This window comes from Apostichopus japonicus, chromosome 4 (genome assembly GCF_037975245.1).
Source record: "Apostichopus japonicus isolate 1M-3 chromosome 4, ASM3797524v1, whole genome shotgun sequence".
Classification (NCBI taxonomy): domain Eukaryota; kingdom Metazoa; phylum Echinodermata; class Holothuroidea; order Aspidochirotida; family Stichopodidae; genus Apostichopus; species Apostichopus japonicus.
This window is the reverse complement of record NC_092564.1, coordinates 28,571,587-28,590,233: the sequence shown is the minus strand read 5'-3', so window position 1 is coordinate 28,590,233 and position 18,647 is coordinate 28,571,587. Positions and strand designations below refer to the sequence as shown.

Sequence of the window (18,647 nt, the reverse complement as noted above, 5' to 3'; positions counted from 1 at the left end):
AGCACAGAACATTATACATACATGCTTGCGTCATGGTGGAGTGCTTATACTATGGGTTTTGAAGTGGAAAACTTTGAAATACAGGGATGCAGTTTTTCACTAATCTTGTTTTGCACACTTGCTACTATCCAATTTCCTTCGAAACTTAGAAAAACATACAGCCCTGTCACAAGAAAAATCCTATGCATCATTTGTTGTGTTGAAAGGTTAACGCCATGCGGTATGTAAGATTGCGTATACAGAGCGGAACGAATTTGGTTGTGCCATGCATATTGCCATAGAGTCCAACAAGAAGATACATCTCTTTTACAACATCCAGCAGAACAATTAGCTTGCTTTTTAAATGCATAGTCATGCCTACAATAACTAAGAACTGAATTATTCTGCTACTTCCTCGGCGCAATTTTGCTTTGCTAATCATTACGTAACTTCCGCCGGAAAGCTGCCACGAGTTATGTTATTGTGTACTGGGTAGCCTACATGGTGTAAGTATGTACGCCTAAGCCTCAACCTTTCACCTCGTCCCAATCCTCTCATCCACCGCAATCCCACCTCACAACTAACTCCTGCGGATCCCATTCTCATCGTAACCACCCCCCACCCCCGCCCTTCTATATATCTCCAATCCCACAACTCTCAACCATTATATACAAATAAGTTGGTGGAAATCGTTTCTTTTGACCTTACAGTATTTTATCGTATACACCAATTCATGGTGGTATATGCCTCCATACACTTTTGGATGAAATCTCCCTTCCCCTCCCCCTCCCCCAATATATATATATATATATATATATATATATATATATATATATATATGTATATATATATATATATATATATATATATATAACTGTAAGTTTTCTAGTATACCTCATAACAACTCCGAAAGCAACCAAAATCCAGACAAAAAATTAAATCCTCGCTGTGACAATTTCAGAGCCTACTTTACGTAAATTGGTATATACATACTGTCTACCATACTATATGGTATATAGGCTACGTACAGTACGTATATAATATGTTGTCCATTGATAAATTGAAATAAACAAGTAAAGCGTCTCCAGACGTAATTAAATCCAATCCTCTTAGCCGCCGGGTTCATCACCGCTAGACTTTACTAGGTTATTGGTCTGTCGCCGCCGTCTTTGTTAAACTGTTAACACAACTTGTATTTTGTGTAAGACATCGATAGAAAAAAAAAATATTACTAACGAGGATGGTGTATATTTGGTATATTCTTACTATTTAGTTTCATGAAAAACGGGGACGGTATCAAATAGAAATACACATTATAGGTTATTTAAGCGACATGGGATGGCATTAAATAGAGCGACTGAAAATATGGTTGCCTTTTTAGTCGGAAAATGATGCCCGGAGGCGTATCGATGGTCCCCCCAAATACACGTCGTGAATAGCAGCGAATCGCAACAAGACACCGCTTGATTCAGCGGGGCACCCATGATAGCTATAAATACAGAACGATAAATGTGTATCTTGATGACGGCTCGAGGTATATATAGTCTGCCTCCCTCAACAACCACCGAAACATGGAAATTGAACATAATATAATATATATATATAAGGATAACATCGCTTCACGTAAATATGGTGATCTACTTTTAAAGGGTGACTTTATAGGTATAACACAGTCATTGTTGATGTGATGTAGACAATGACACATATATCGGTCAAAGATCTATATCTAAACCACTACCACTAGTAAAATTGACTGAACGGCTCAGTCTAACAGAAAGAGAGAGAGAGAGAGAGAGAAGTAACAATTAGGTCAGTTCATCAAAAGCAACAAAATACTCTATATATGAAACGTATACAAGTCTCCAAATAACTAGTAATTTGTCAAGGACATAATGGTGTTGAATGTCATCCTACGATGTGGTGCATATCAAACTAAAATGACATGATTTGGTTGAGTCATTATAATTAATAAAACAATGGATTGACATTAACATGCAGGTTTGTGCTGAGGGGCCGACGGCATCGTCTATTTAACATTAAAGGATTGGTTCAGTTGTCAATGTCATACATGTTCATGTTATATGAAAGAGGACAATGAAAGAAACACAATGGTGAAAAAAAACTGTTCAAATATCTTTTTCGGTTAAAGAGATATTCAAGTGTAAAGTTTTATCAGATTGTGTAGAAACTGCAAAAATCTGACCAGCTGTGATGTCACATCCTCACATTCCTGAAAAGTCTTTGTTTTTTTCTCTAAATTTTTTGTAAGATTTCATGACTTTCAACCAAAAGATATGTCAGGAGATCTCATATTTGTCAAAGGAAGTATTTGAGATTAAACATCTGAAGAATTTTTGATTATATTATTTTCAAATGCGTTAAAAAATGTAAATAATTTTCAAAGAAATTTATTCACAAATGTTAAGGAAGTGAGGATGTGACGTCACACCCTCACAGTAAGTCTTTCTACACCAGTCGATTTCAAAGAAATTTTGATATCTTCAAAGATTGTAAACACTTCTAAAGCTGGATATCTTGAGTCACGCAATAGCTGCAGATTTACTACGAGTATACTCATCCTCACTGGCATGCACAGCCTGGCCTGTACAGTAATGATCGCGTACATAACAAGCAGGTCACTTGGTAGCCTATACTCAATTTCCTCATTTGTCTTACACTGTAGGCTAAATCGTCCAACTAAGATGGTCTAAAGGTTTGAAATTTCGACAAGGTAAAACAAACCCTTTAATAGATAGCTGGCGCTTTGGTTATGCATGGTACCTTTAATTTTCCGTACCATGGACATTGTAGATATATTGCAGTGAAAGCTTATTCTCTCTTTAAAATACCCTCTGCTCCAGGCACAACATTTTAAGGAATCTCGACGTGAGAAACTGTCGTTAATATCTCAGTAAATATCTCAGTAAATTCGTTTCTTACTGATATATATTTCTGATTCTGTTTTATCGAGGTCTTGAGGTAGCGTAGGAATATTTCAATAACCTTTCAATACATTTCTGGGCATGCATATTACCAAGCAGAGCAGCTGCATATTTTTACATATCATAAATAATGAATTGGCTACATATTTCAGATAAGAATCAAATATCAACTATAAAGTTTTTCCCTTTGAATTATTATCTAATTGGAATACGCCAACACATTGATAATCAACCTCTCGTATCATGAACATCAATCTTTATGTTGGAAACAAATTCTATAAGATTTATTTAATGTTGATTCATTACTATAGCCTCCGTCAAATGAAAATGGGATTTTTAGCCTAAGGGCTGAATTGTTTTCGCCATAAAAGAATTTCCCCGTTAAAGATATAAAAAAATTATTAACACGTAAGCTTTGTGATTATGGAAACACGCCAAGGGTGTCGAGGACAACATTTACGATAACTTTCTACTTTCCATGGCATGCCGTTCGAGACAAAAACTGATACCTTGCTTTTTAATTGCCTATTTATGGATTATCTATAATGGAAACGTCAATAAAAACACAGCACGTTAAATATATTTATACAGAGAATCGTTCATTCTGCGTACATAAAACTGACATGTATATTCAGTTAGTGTATTTAGCCCTATATATACATATACAGTCGTGGTCAATCATATGAACAACCAAGGTATAGGACAAACACATTAGTATTAGGCCTGTATATTCTTATATTATATCATGTGGACAAACAAGGTGTAGGTAGACACATTAGTGTGTTAGGCCTGTATATTATATCAAATGGACAAACAAGGTGTAGGGAGACACATTAGTGTGTTAGGCCTGTATATTATATCAAACGGACAAACAAGGTGTAGGTAGACACATTAGTGTGTTAGGCCTGTATATTCTCATATCATATGGATAACCAAGGTGTAGGGAGAAACATTAGTGTGTTAGGCCTGTATATTATATCAAACGGACAAACAAGGTGTAGGGAGACACATTAGTGTGTTAGGCCTGTATTCTTATATCATAATGGACAACCAAGATGTAGGGAGAAACATTAGTGTGTTAGGCCTGTATATTATATCAAATGGACAAACAAGGTGTAGGTAGACACATTAGTGTGTTAGGCATGTATATTCTCATATCATATGGATAACCAAGGTGTAGGGAGAAACATTAGTGTGTTAGGCCTGTATTCTTATATCATAATGGACAACCAAGATGTAGGGAGACACGTTAGTGTGTTAGGCCTGTATATTCTCATATCATATGGATAACCAAGGTGTAGGGAGAAACATTAGTGTGTTAGGCCTGTATATTATATCAAATGGACAAACAAGGTGTAGGTAGACACATTAGTGTGTTAGGCCTGTATATTCTCATATCATATGGATAACCAAGGTGTAGGGAGAAACATTAGTGTGTTAGGCGTGTATATTCTTATATATCATGTTGACAAACAAGGTGTAGGTAGACACCTTACTGTGTTAGACCTGTCAATTATTATATCATATGGACAACCACCCATGATGTATAGGGAGACATTAGTTTTTTAGGCCTTTATATTCTTATATCATATGGAGAATCAAGGTGAAGGACAAACACATTGGTGTGTTAGGCCTGTATATATTCTTTCATGTTATCATGTGGACAACCAATATGTAGGGAGACATAAAGTGGGTTGTCTATAGCGTGTATACAACCGAAACATATCATGTAAGTGGCCGAACTAATTGCAACAATGTCAAATGAAATAAAAAGGTATATATACCACCAGGGACACTGTAGGATTCGTACCTTGCAAGCTTTACCTAATAATATCGAGTTTCAACGAGATGGCGAAGAAAATCTTGAAGAATATGGAAGTAATACTTCAATGGTTCATAATATTGAGTATTTAAAGTATAAGGGGTTTCTTCATGGACTCACATGTGTGTTCTATTGGATGGTTTAATCTTTGACAAATAATATATAATTCTAGCTATAGTCCATTGTGCTAGTACATGTAACAACCACTCCTATATACATAGGTTGGTATTAATGGAAGTTAGTACCGTATACACGCGTTGTGATCACCATATACTGCCGAGTCCAATGGTTGTTCGTTCTTCCTAGTTAAGGTCATCAGTATTATACCTAACTACGATAGAAAGTTAAATAAATGAGCAATCCTGTTCCAACTCGTAGGGAACATTTGGCCGTCACTAGCTACATGGGAACCATTCATTTAGCCGATCAGAACTAATTCCAGAAAAGACATTTATAGCTTTTACCTTTAAGTTCTTGACATTCCGTATGAAATCGTTAAGGAGCCGTCGAAATGTTAAGATCTTTCTATAAAGATATACAATCGCAATTTTCAATCAAATTATTGATTATTCAGTTATTACGTCAACAATTTGCAACTGAAAAAATCTCAACAGTTTGCAATTAAACTTAATAATTAATTACGCTCGCAACGGAAATGTCCTCATGCACTTCAACATTATGTATATGCAAAATATTAAATTAAAAAAGTCTAGTCTATAAAGTGCTAACTAACGATAGCGATACGAGATGTCTGCTTTTCCTGATATTATGGGACCAATTTTGATTTTTCTAGCATATCCTCTGGTAATACAGATGAAGCCCTTTAAATGAGTCAGCCTGCGATCTAATTAATATGAAAGTATCTGACATCTTTTTTTTTTCTTTTTTTTTGTAAAAACGTTTCACTGCTGAATAATTGACGCATGCATGGAATTTCAAGTTATGCAATGTAAATCCTAAAATGTTTGTATTCGAGAGCAGAGCCTGTTCTTTCATTTAAGGGTCACACTGTAAATGATTTAACCAGGAGAGTTGGTTTCAAAATCTAGTTCAATTGAACTTTGTTTCGTTAAGTGGGAAACATGTTTCCTCGATTTGTTTATTAATGAATACACCATGTGCAAGATATAAAATGGTGGCGGGCTTCGATTTTCGGAGGTCAATGACTCAATAATTCCAAGAAGTAGCTGAACATGGAAAAGTAATAATGTTAAATGTATATATATATTGCAACACAAAGAGATTTCATCCTAATTTTCTTAATAATTACAAACTTTACGAAAGTTTTCTCCTGTTCGAGCGTTCGTTTAAATACACATCCGTACAATTTTGACAAGGAAATGGTATTGTTAGACAATAATCGCGAATGCGCCCGCGGCTCCAGCAAATAATTAGGCCTGTCTGCTTATGATAAATTAAAGGAAATGGACTGAAACGGATAATTCCATATTTTGAACGGAAACTGTCGGCCCTGGTAGAATAATGCTTTGTCTTTTGCCGTTAAATGAGATGACAAAAGCTGTCTCGACTCGACGGGAGCAAAATAACAAATCACCTCGCCATGCCGTCTATGTATATGAATAGACCTTATCAAACAATAAAAGCTATATGTAGTAACTGCTTGAGTGAAAGGGCGCCAATTTAGCGAGAAAAACTGCGTGCATTTGTTTGGTTGCTACTGACGATTAGTAAGCATGTAAAGCCGCGTGGTGCCGTTGGCAGTCAAGCGTTTCCACCGAGGAGTTTTAATTCATTTTCATTCTGTCGACTATATTACTTTCATTTCTATTCCTCATATTGTCTTTCGAGATGTTTATTATGATTTTTTGTAACATTTGTGCCTTAGTTATATTTAATGGTTTCATTAAATCTGTTAGTATATTCTATTGGACACATCAGACAGGAGCCCTGTCATGTATGAGATGCGTAGTTTTTGTGAATTTGTAAAAATAAAATAAAAATGAAGACAAGGAAAACTTGCCAGCAGCAACAAAAGGATGAAGCTTGTATAAGGCTTAGACATTTTACTATAACGTTAGTCATGGACGCGGAATCCAGGGCTTATAATAATTTAACATTCCCATTCATTCTACTACAGCTACGGTCACGTGATTGAATGCATGTTGATATGTTTAACAGAGGAGTGAAAACCTACTTTTAACACCTGTTTATCATAGTTATTTGCTATATGGTACATCTGATAGGAAATGGATTTCCATGAACCAAAAAAAAAAAACACGCATTTCCTTTAGCATAATTTATATCCTTCACAGATTAGAACATGCCTATACGAATTTCTTGCTTGCGAGGATGTAGATCAATTGATGAGTTTAATTCGAGATATTTGCCTATTGAATATTCATATTTGAGTTAGTCGTATATCTGTCGGGAATAGTTATAGACGGAATTTGACACCACATTAGTGAAATTAATTATTGAATTATAATGGATGCTATATAATGGTGTTTTAGGGCTGGGCTGTTGGTCTTCATGTTGGCTTTCTTAACCCTGTTAACGTATATATATGTTGTCATATTATATGCATTTCGTCCCCAATGTATTTATGAGCATGGGTGGAGTGACAACCATGAGCTGTTGTAATTACAAACGAACGTACAGAAAATAGCCATGACATCGAGAAATGTCTTTATTGGTTCATCTGTATAAATTTATTAAATATAAAATGCGAAATATTACTTTTGGTAACATTGTTGCTCTGACGCAATTGTAAACCTGTGTAAGTATTACTTCTGACGGTAACCAAATGAATATTCAACAGGAAGGCAATCAACTTATAAATCCTATATAGGTGGGGAAGTCCTACTGATATTTTGGCTATACATATTGCTTTTATCAAGATATGAAAGGCTATAATATCCAAGCTGGAAGCATAATTTTAGTCGAATATGAAGTACATACTTAATATTTTGAACGAAATGTGGTCACACGAATAACGTGAGTCAAGTTGGTGAGATAAATAGAACGTTTTTACCAGCTGCGTTCGATCGACTGTTACACAAACTCTTAAATTCAAGCTGACAGAAACACACACACACACACACACACACACATACATATGTATATGTATATATATATATATATATATATATATATATATATATATATATATATATATATATATATATATAAATATACTGTTTGATAGTCTCTCTGACACAAAAGAAGACCTCCTATCACTGAGCATTTCCATTCTTTATCGCCTTCCATCGAAGTTGGCATCATCTGAATAAGATGAAGACCTTGTAAAAGCCTAAAGGGCTTTAGACCTAACCAGTAGTGAAACCCTTGAATAAAATGTTTATACTGCTTATATACCCTCGGTGACGTCATTCCAATATCGTACGTGAATTGGCTCGAAATGCGGTTTGGACAAATGTCTTATTACGAGACGCCAAATTTGTCTTCAGTTAATATAATGATGTACTAAAAGAGGTAGATAAAGATGTCCTTCGTACTGACGCGTGTATGGGCAATTTACCATAGTGTATCACTGCACTGGTATATATGCATGTCACTACACGTGATGAGTAAATAGGGAGATGGGGTTAATGTGGGTGCGCACCTGACTGATAAAGATGCCAGTCTTTTGCGCTGTGTTTACAGGGTATGGGGTGTTTCATAACGCTTCAAATTATTTAATAATACGCATAAAATTTCGAAGTGAGCTTCTTTAAAACAAGAAATACTAGAGTCGTTTTAAATAGCTTCTACATGGTCAGCCAAAAGTTATGGAGGAGCTTTGCTCTCCAACAAAACTTTTCGAATAAAACTTTCCCGTAATGTTATCCTGCGACATACTCTATAAGGATCTCAGTGGATGTATCCTGGCGGTGCTCACCCATACATTGATACACTTGATGATGAACTTAATTTATAAGAGCGCCATACTTTTATTGCCCAGTTTAATTCAGCAGTGAGTTTCATGCAACAATGGGTTTAATGTAGTACTCTCTTAAAATGTTAGACTGAAGAATTCAGTCTTCTTTGAGACTGAAATTTTTTTCAGTGTTATACACTGAGTTTAGACTGAGAAACACTCTACTTAGACTGTATTATCAGTTACACCGTTCAGTCGCTGTTTTGGACTGACTTTATTAACCAATCAGCTAATCACATGTGGCATGTCATCTTACCATTTTCAGTCTCTGTATTCCACTGAAAAATGTATCCAATCAGAGAACGGAAATGCGTCTACGTCATCCGAAAACTTGCAAATACGCCGTACAAAAATAAGTGTGACAACGAGCGCTACAACTTGTGTACATATATACTACTATATTCTTCGCTTAGCCAGGTACTCGCTGTACTGTACGTACGCACGCCGTACACACAGCTAGGCATGAACGAGACAGACGACCGGATGTCTAAGCTAGAGTAAAGGTTATAAATTAGCAATGGCTGAGTCTTTAAGAACTTTTCTTACAAATAAAGGTTTCCACGAAGAAGTGATAACAGTGTTCGAGGGTATGTATGTATGTTTTTTGTTGTTTTCCAATTAATACAGAATAAAAGCTTGGCAGTTCGTAACGTTAGTTATTCTAGGCTTGTGCGCGAGGTAGGCCTAGCTAGGCTGTACTATAGCAAATAGGGCCTAGGCTGTTGTTATAATTGGTGGGGCCTATTAACACGATCGTCGGGCGAATAAGCACGCCGGTCCTGCATATGTACCCGATCGTCGGGCAAATCAGCCCGCCTGTCCTGCATATGTACCCGATCGTCGGGCGAATAAGCACGCTTGTCCTGCAGTATGTACTCGATCGTCCCAAAATGAATCTAGGCTAGGTTAACCTCATAACAAATACTTGGACATAATGCTCAAGAAATTGCAAAACACAGTACTATTATGCATAGATTGTAAGCACCCTTAATTATTTGAAAAATGTAGTGACTGCTACAGCCATTACAGCATGAAGCTATCACGGTACCAGATCGTTGGGCAAATTAGCCCGCCTGTCCTGCATATGAACCCAATCGTCGGGGGAATAAGCACGCTTGTCAGGACTGCAATATGTACTCGATCGTCCCAAATGAATCTAGGCTAGGTTAACCTCATAACAAATACTTGAACATAATAATGCTCAAGAAATTGCAAAACACAGTACTATTATGCATAGATTGTAAGCACCCTTAATTATTTGAAAAAATGTAGTGACTTCTACAGCCATTACAGCATGAAGCTAACACGATTCTGTTAAACCATTACCATTGTATTTAAATCATGTGGAAACTGGAAAAGAATTGGTATGCTTTTGTTATTTTATTAAACATATAGTGGGCCATCAGTCTTTATTATAAGATTTTACAGTAATATTACCATTCACTAATGTTATGAAATCAGTTTCTTTTACAAGCAGATAGACATATTAGTGAAATCAGTAGGCTAAAATGTAAATCATATTCCTTGTTCACTGGTTTTCTATGCTGATGTAATGGAATCAGGAGATGTCATGAACAATTTATCCTTAAAAAGAGAAATTTCTGAAAACAACTAACAACAAACCTTGCTTGGTAACCATGTACCTGCCAAAATCAACATGATAACCCATAAATGTTAGGTTGAATTTGAATCCACCTTCACATAACACATCTCACCCGCCATGGATGACATATTGCTGCCTATCGTGAATTGATATATCTCCTTTGTACAATGCCAGTCATGTTCTTGTTTCTCCATTCCCTCCTAAATATTATTCTAGTCTAGTCTCTCTACCTCTCAACATATCTTTTTTTAAGAATGTTTTGATTTATACTATATTGCTTGTCCTTTATCACATTTATTTTTATCTTCACCAAACAGGAGGGCACAGATATTGAGAGTGCAGCACAGGGCAGACAAGGACAATATTGACAGCCTTTCATCCTATCTCTTGGACCAGAATTGAACCCCAAACAATTCTTCATTGTGGCAGATAAACTGGCCATTCCAGCTGGGACAGAGGCGTAGAACATACATTTTACATAGACTATGCTCCCCCTCTACAACACTAGTTTTGTGAGTTCCATGCTTCCATGGTGTATGGAATTTTGCAACCAACAGAAGTGAAGTCTCTCGTCCGTATCCATGCCACATCTATAAGGGCAGCCAGCATGGAGTTACTTCAAGGAGTGAATGTTACTTTTTTATTGCTCTGTAGTCCGGAACCACGTGTGTCAGCATGGAGTAGCTTTAAAAGGGTGTGAAGACTCGCGCAAAAAGAACGTCTAATGCCGGTAATCTGACCTAGTTTCGAATGAGGTGTAACAGAAGTGTTAGACACTGCCATCGATCCCAGAAAATACAAACACAGCTTTCTATCGTCGGTAATTAGACACTAGTGTACAGTCAGTACATACAGCTACGGTCAATACCCACAGCACAGTGTATAAACGATACAGCGATGAACATCTCAGGTCCAGCTAAAGATATCAAGGTATCACGTTTCATTACTGTCTGTCTTTTTTAGCGACACGAACAAACATCACTTGCAAGCAACAGAAAGTTAACTTTTTCAGATGGCTGCATGCTGTTTGGGACAAATCTTCAATGCCTTTAAGGAGTAACTAACACATACCCTAAAACGTTAAATTGATTACCCGGAGTTTACAAACAGTTTTATATGAATAGGGAGGGCTCCAGAAATAAATATTTAATTGATTTTTGGTTTTTAAAAATGTTTTTTAATGATACTGATCTAATTATGAATGTAATTAAACAAACACCTAGTTGCCAAAAAAACTTTGTTGTATGATTTTTCGAGCATGTTATTTTAATGTTTACTTTAATGTTCCTACATTTCACTGCACTCACTATGTTGAAGGTTTATTTAATTAAGCAATTAATTAAGCTAATATTATTTATTGTGCACAATATTCCATAATTTGTTCCATGAAAAGCAAGTAACCTGATTATTATAAAGTCAGTAACTGTAGAAAATTCCATTTGAGAATATCCTTTCCTCATTATTCCCCCCCCCCCCCCCATTTTTTTTAAATTTTAGTGATGTAATGAGTCAAAACTGTTTTCAATTTTTTAGTCGACTCTCGAGTGACATTTCTTTTTCAGCTAGAGGCCGACATTAAAGGATTCACATGAGATAATTTATAAAACTTTAAAATTTGATTGAAATCCCAATCAAAATCACTATATATGATTACTATCAGAAAGTTAAGAAATAATTGAGGGTAGTATAATAGTCACATGTACTGTTTTTGCATACAAATTTGCTTTATATGAATGCCATATCATGAAATCGTGAATGCAGTATATAATAGTTCATGTTTATCTAATAGCCATTATGAAGTTTGTGCCATTCTGTTAACTGCTTGTAGTATGTTGTTTTGTGTGTGCTGGATAATGACTTTCAGCAATCGCCAATCTATATCATTGAAACAAAGTATTAAATGTTCACCGCACTGATATATAGTTTGACCATTCCTAATATTTTATAAATAACCTGCTGAAAAGTTGTCATATGTTTTCCCCATTTTGAAATCATTCTAAGAAAATTGTTGCTACTATACATTAATGATTCACAACTGGAAAAAAGGCAATGTACCAGATCCATTGTACTATCGTCGTGTTTCCATCATATCCCTTTTGTAAAGGCAGGATCGTATAGTTACTATATCCTTTACAGTGGAAAATTTAAAGTTCAGTGAGATCGGGAGATGGGATCAGCTGGGTATATAACCACTCAATTTACAGCTGTGTTGTCAATGAATTCCAGGGTATTACCACCTGGTGGTGACATACAAAGAATTTAAAGTGCTTTCTGTTACAGTGGTGTTGCCAGACATTTGAATCTTGGTTGGTGATATGTCTATTTGTGAATTCCTTCTCGGGGGAGGGGTTCCCCAGGCCACCCATTGGCGACACCACTGATCTGTTCTCAGCTCACCTAATCCTTTCCAAAAAAATTAAAGAACATTTTAGATCCAGGCCCAATTCAAGCAGAAATTTGACAGATTAATATTGAACTGAAAATATGTCACTGTTATGTAAAGTATCTTTATAATTTGAACGTTTGTTGCAAAGATAACATGTTTTGTTGAACATCCCTCAGAATATTGTAGTTTTGATTTCTGTTTTTTTTTAATATATTAAAAATTATATAAGAATATATAAGTGGGTTAGTGGGAATAAAATTACTGTTCGGTGGATATTGACAATTATATTTCTTGATGGAATACCATTTTTAATGTACTTTGTGTGTGACTGTCACAATGATTTTCTGGTCTTTATAGCCTAACATGATTGGATGTGAAGGTGAAGTCACTCCATGAAGTAGCACCTTTCAGTAAATTCCCCTGCATTAACAGATCATTGAATGTTGTCTTGATGACCTTAACTGCATCTTTATTGAAGAATTCCAGCACTTAGCCAACACGGAGGATCTATAAAAAAGCTTGTTCAATCCAGAATTTGCAATTTATAAAATTGACAGTATAGCTGTGATGTGTAATAATTCAGTCTAAAGGACCGACTGTTCAGTCTGATATCAGTCTTATAGACTGAAAGTATTCAATCCTATTAAGACTGGTGCTGCAATAAATCAGTCTAAACTGCTGACTGTTCAGTCTAAAGTGGTTTGATTTTCAGTCTATTAGACTGAAGAGTATTTAGTCTAATTAAGACTGACCTTCAGTCTTTACATTTCAGACTGGAATTCAGTCTAAGTAGTCTGATCCCTTATCCCATCCATCATTAGACTGAAATTTCAGTCGATTAGACTGAAATTTCAGTCTCTCATTTTAAGAGAGTAGTGCGTTGAATTCAGTGGTAAGTGTAATTCAGCGGTAACGATATTCAACATGGACAGAAAGCAATGTTATTTGAAAGTCTTAAACATATCAAAATTGACGTTATGCCTGAAGCCACCATTGAATGCATTGGAGTGTATAATGCAATCGAGGGAGCTGAATGTAGTAATGAGCTGAAATGTAACAGGGAGCTATCATAATGCATAAGTGGCAATAGTGTTCCGTCATGCACTAATGAAGAAACCAAATTGTTTTACTATAATGTATTACCCTTATCCAAACACATGCGACTAATCAGCTAATGCTTATACAACATTTTGTTATCACATAAACACAATAACCGGTGCTGCCACTTTGCCGTATTAAAAACCAAATTGAAATGACAAATATGGCATTTTTCAAATTTCATTTGCCGGAGTAAAAATGAACGTTCCGACCACATTTTGACCCCCCCTCCCTTTTTTTCAATTCCCTATCAATATCAGACAATGGTACCTGAAATTGTAGAGACCCCTAACCACCCACCCCTCCCTCCCCCACGCCAAAACAAACTTGGCATTGATTTCAATCATTGCATGTCGTTCATCCCGATTCAAGGTTATATATAGGCCTATGCGTGGTAAGAAACATTGACAATAATCGGTTACCACGTTTCATTTCCTAATGTAAGAGACCCCAATTGCAACAGATTGCGAACCCGCACAAGTCCTACCCATATGTAGGGTCAGTCTAACGGTCGGTTTAGCACCTCAGCATATTACTAAGTTTACCCAGTATAACATATTTAACATACAAAGAATTGACAACCCACTCTTGTTATGCTGCCGAAAGTTCGAACTTGCTTTACGCCACCCCTCCTTACGAATCCACCCAGTTGAAAATTATGATTCTAGTTGGAACATCCCTGGAAGGGAAGGGGAGGGGAGTTACAGCAATATATCAATAGTTGTCTTCATCGACGTACTATAACTCTATGAGGAAGTAAGTAATTCTAATTGGATGTGTAGACGTGACATTTTATACTGATATGTTTATATTAATGTAAACATGAATCGGATACTTGGATTAAAACGAGAAAATATTGACATACATGTTAGGGTGGTGTCATCCGGACAAAGTGATTTATAGTTATTAATTGATTAATCGCAAGGTACTTCACTCTTCATGTAAGTAAGTCAGAGGTCACTCATGCTATAGTGTACATGCTGGGAATCAGTACATCTGCGGCGATATCACGGTATAGGCTATAAATACTAACAGAACTGACTGTGTAGCCTATGCATCATTATACTGGACTTTCTCTAGAAACATTGAGCGACATCGAAGTAGGCACGCTATAAGAAATGTGCAGACTATAAACATTATGTACAGTATATAAACACTGTGCAATATATTCATATATTAATCTGAAAACTTGTTTCCTATTAATGAACATTATCAAGCTGCCACGTTTCGTCATAATGGTTTATTGCAAGATAAGTTCATGACATAATAGAGCCTCCTATGACAAATATGCAATGACGTCACTTCTGGTTGTGTTTGGGGTCATATAAAAGTGTTGTGTCTGCAGTCTTACAAACGCTGACTTACAAAAAGTTTTGTTTAGTTTGCAGTCTTACAATAATGTTGTGGTATCTGCATTCTTCCAACAATGTTATTGTGTCTGCATTCTTACAACGTTAATTTAGTTTTTAATATAATGTAGTATGCAATGTTTCTATACTGCGTTTCGATTGCGGAATTCAAGATTTTCAACGACAATGAATTAAGCATCTGGAATACTCCTTTAAGTCCGATGACGTCATGACGTCGGTTCATCGTATCTATGTCTAGCTGTTAATAATAATTCATTGCCCATATCTCGAACGACAAAGCACACCGAAATGTAATTCTCCGTCTTTGACAAATTCTCAGACCATTGAATAAGTTACTGGAATCATTAAAATATTTTTCCTATAGTAAGCTTTGTAGGATTTCTGAGTGTTGCTGTAATGTTCTATATATAGAGAGGCGTTGTGTGATATACAGGTTGTTAATTGAGGAATTAAACGATTATTTTCACAATATCTGTCCCCTGTTTTGATGACCGCTGATATTAATAATAATAATAATCAGCAGTTACTTTTACGACGCTTAAGCGACCACAAATGTGGGAGAAACCCGCAAGGGCTTATGGATTACAACTTACACGTCAGGTGGCTTCCAATTCAACAATTTAACACAAATTTGGAATATTTTCAATTTAAACTGTCATTTTAGATGGGAAAACCGTAGATAGCTCTTGGAGGTAAACCCACTTTACTATGACCCGGCCAGGGATCGAACCCGGAACTTCCCGAATGCTGAGCCTCATTGCTTCAAATGCCACCGCCTTTATCCACTCGGCCACAACATTGGTATAATTATGTTCTATAGCACACACTTTGGAGCGACCTTCCCCTTCGATGTAAGTTATATAAATGTACTTGGTTTAAAAAGCTACGTTTAGTTCTCAGTAGTATACGGCGGACAGACGGAGTTGTCATTCAACCAATCAACCCGCGCGTTAGACATAACATGCAAGATAACAATGCAAGGTAAATTGATTTGTCGCCAATTATTCTCTATTGCTAATATACGCACATGATTCACACACCATTCAAATGGCTTGCTATGACGTCATAGATGACAATAGTTACAATAATAATTGCAAGAAACAGCCTAATAAATGTTGCTCGTGAAAAACATAAAAGCGAAGCCATTTGTCGATTTTACATCAGAAGCATGGTCGTCATATACAGATACTCTCTGTGGGGGTGGGGGTGGTCCTCGTTTGTTCGGCTCTCACTTTAACTATAGACGTGGGTAGATTTCTTTATATACGAGGAATAGTCGAGAAAACGCTTCCATGGAACGCCGTTGTAAAAAGAACTAAAGGAGTTGAATTAAGGTTCAGAAACTCTTGTAAAGATGTATATGATTGAAGCATGACTTACTGACTGCAAGAATCATGTTAATAACGACATACACTGTGTTGGTGATGTGAAACAGGAACATATTCACATATTTTACGAAAGCAAAGTACAAAATGATATGACGAAAGGAAATTGACTAAAATATTACAATCAGTGTTAACGTATACTATTGGTTTTTCTGTATTTACTTATGAAAATGATAAAAATTGTCATTGAAGTGAAATGATCGAAACAGTCTGGAGGTCTATTAGATAAAATTTTACGGGCCTGTTTCTTTTCTAACAGAAAACGACCACATGTCATTTAAGTCCCGAATCGGACTTAACACTGATCGGTTATGACGGAAGAATGCGGAACAGGACCGGGTGGGGTAGAGGATAGGGGGGATACCTCATCTGTGCTCACCTCACTACCTTCTTGCATACTCAACGTGTCCGACCGTGAGCAAAGAATTATATACGCAAAGAGTGCAATATGTGCATGCTCTTTTCTTTATATGAGGCCTCAGTACCCTGAGAGTTCGTGGCTTTTCTTTATCGTTAGCCTCCCTCCCTCCATATATGCCCAATACCAACGCATTAGAGGGAACATCCATTGCAATGGTGTGGAGGGGGGGGTGTTATTCATTAGTACACATAGTGCTGTTTCTGTACGTTTCATTGTAGACTTTCCCACTTTCCAATTTCTCATCTCTTCCCGCATTGAACCTACAACCTGCAGTGTGTATCTGTGTATAGCTCTCACAAAGTTACATCGTTTAGTGAATAAATCAAGCAAATAATAATATGATACATTTAATTAATCTGCATTTTGTTTTTGTCGCATAAATTGGACTCTATAGCGAAAGACAATACTACCGAAGAGCCAAAGCATCGCCTACACAATTGGACATTTGCCAGACAAAGATAATATATAACGATACATAACACCGCCGATACATTATCCGAAAATCGGCTGATCTATCACCTGTTCAGTAATTAGGCTTTTATTGTCCAAGTTAAGGTTTGTTTACATTTAATTTTGAAATGAAGTTAATATATAAGGACTGTCCCCGAAATTTGAAAGAGTATACGGTTACTAATGAACCACGTATACGTTACTTTTTTATTTACATGTTGGAGACCTGTAGGGATCTGAAACTCAATTACTACAACAATTAATAAAATAACTCTCGTTTTCACAATGTTTACATTTGCAGAACGGAATACTGGTAGCTGATAATCAGGAAAGGGACAACATCATGGATCTAGCCATCAAATATTTACATTTTGTTAGACGCTATACACGAGATTAATCATCATTACTGCCACAAATCTAATTGTCTGGACTTTGAGGCTATCTTCACAAACCTTGTAACCACCGTGACATAACAAATCAATCACGTGGTCTACTTCTTGCTCGGATGTGCGAGAAAGATCACATGAAAAGAGGACTCAACCTTGTGATTTCGCAGAGAAAACATAGTCGGGCTATACTACAGAAGAATATTACAACACAAGTTGTCAAATAATTAGTAAGGAATACGATTCTTTGAATATTCAGCATGTTGCGCTAATTTTTTATTGTGACGTACACTATACGTCATCACCCACATCATACGTCACTCGGTAGAAACGGTCAGACGGGAATTTTTTTAATTTTCAGTCCTGACCAGGGGTCGGCTGTTATGCGCGGACCTGGCAGGAGGTGTAGGTATGTACACCACCCGCATACACACACGCACGCACACACACACAAAGTATGTATTAGCACAACCGAGAGTTTAAACCGAATAATGTACATAATGCACGGTCTAAAATACATCAGATTGCACAATATGACGTCTCAATTTTTGGACGTCTTATTTTTGGACCTTTTTATTTCTCCGAAAAGGCTGACTCAAAATATTGGATTCTAAAGCAAATGCATCTATTTCTGCTTTCTCAATCCGTTTATAGGAGAATGTTCGAAAATTAAACTTTGTTTTCACTTGGAGGGCGAGGGGGGGGAGGGGGACAGGAGGACAGCTGTATAAATGGAGAAGGAATTCAGAGGATTGCAAGTGGTCTCGGAGGGGTGCGAGAGAGAGTGTGTGTGTGCTCATTGGGGAATTTACTGCCTTTACACCCCTTAACCTCACACAATCCATGCGCCGATATATATAGGTATTCCCTTTAACCTTCGCCATCTACTTTGAAAAAAAATATAAAA

General features: G+C 36.5%; 1 protein-coding gene and 1 long non-coding RNA gene across 2 annotated transcripts in view; one reads left to right on the top strand and one right to left on the bottom strand.

Moving 5' to 3' along the window:
- Window positions 1-18,647, bottom strand: part of LOC139967056 (tyrosine-protein kinase Fer-like) — a 133,384-nt gene that overhangs the window by 80,228 nt on the left and 34,509 nt on the right. The window lies entirely within an intron of this gene.
- LOC139967037 (uncharacterized) lies at window positions 8,713-12,930 on the top strand. The gene is made up of 2 exons (XR_011792826.1): window positions 8,713-9,228; window positions 10,562-12,930. It is a non-coding gene; the product is annotated as an uncharacterized lncRNA (long non-coding RNA).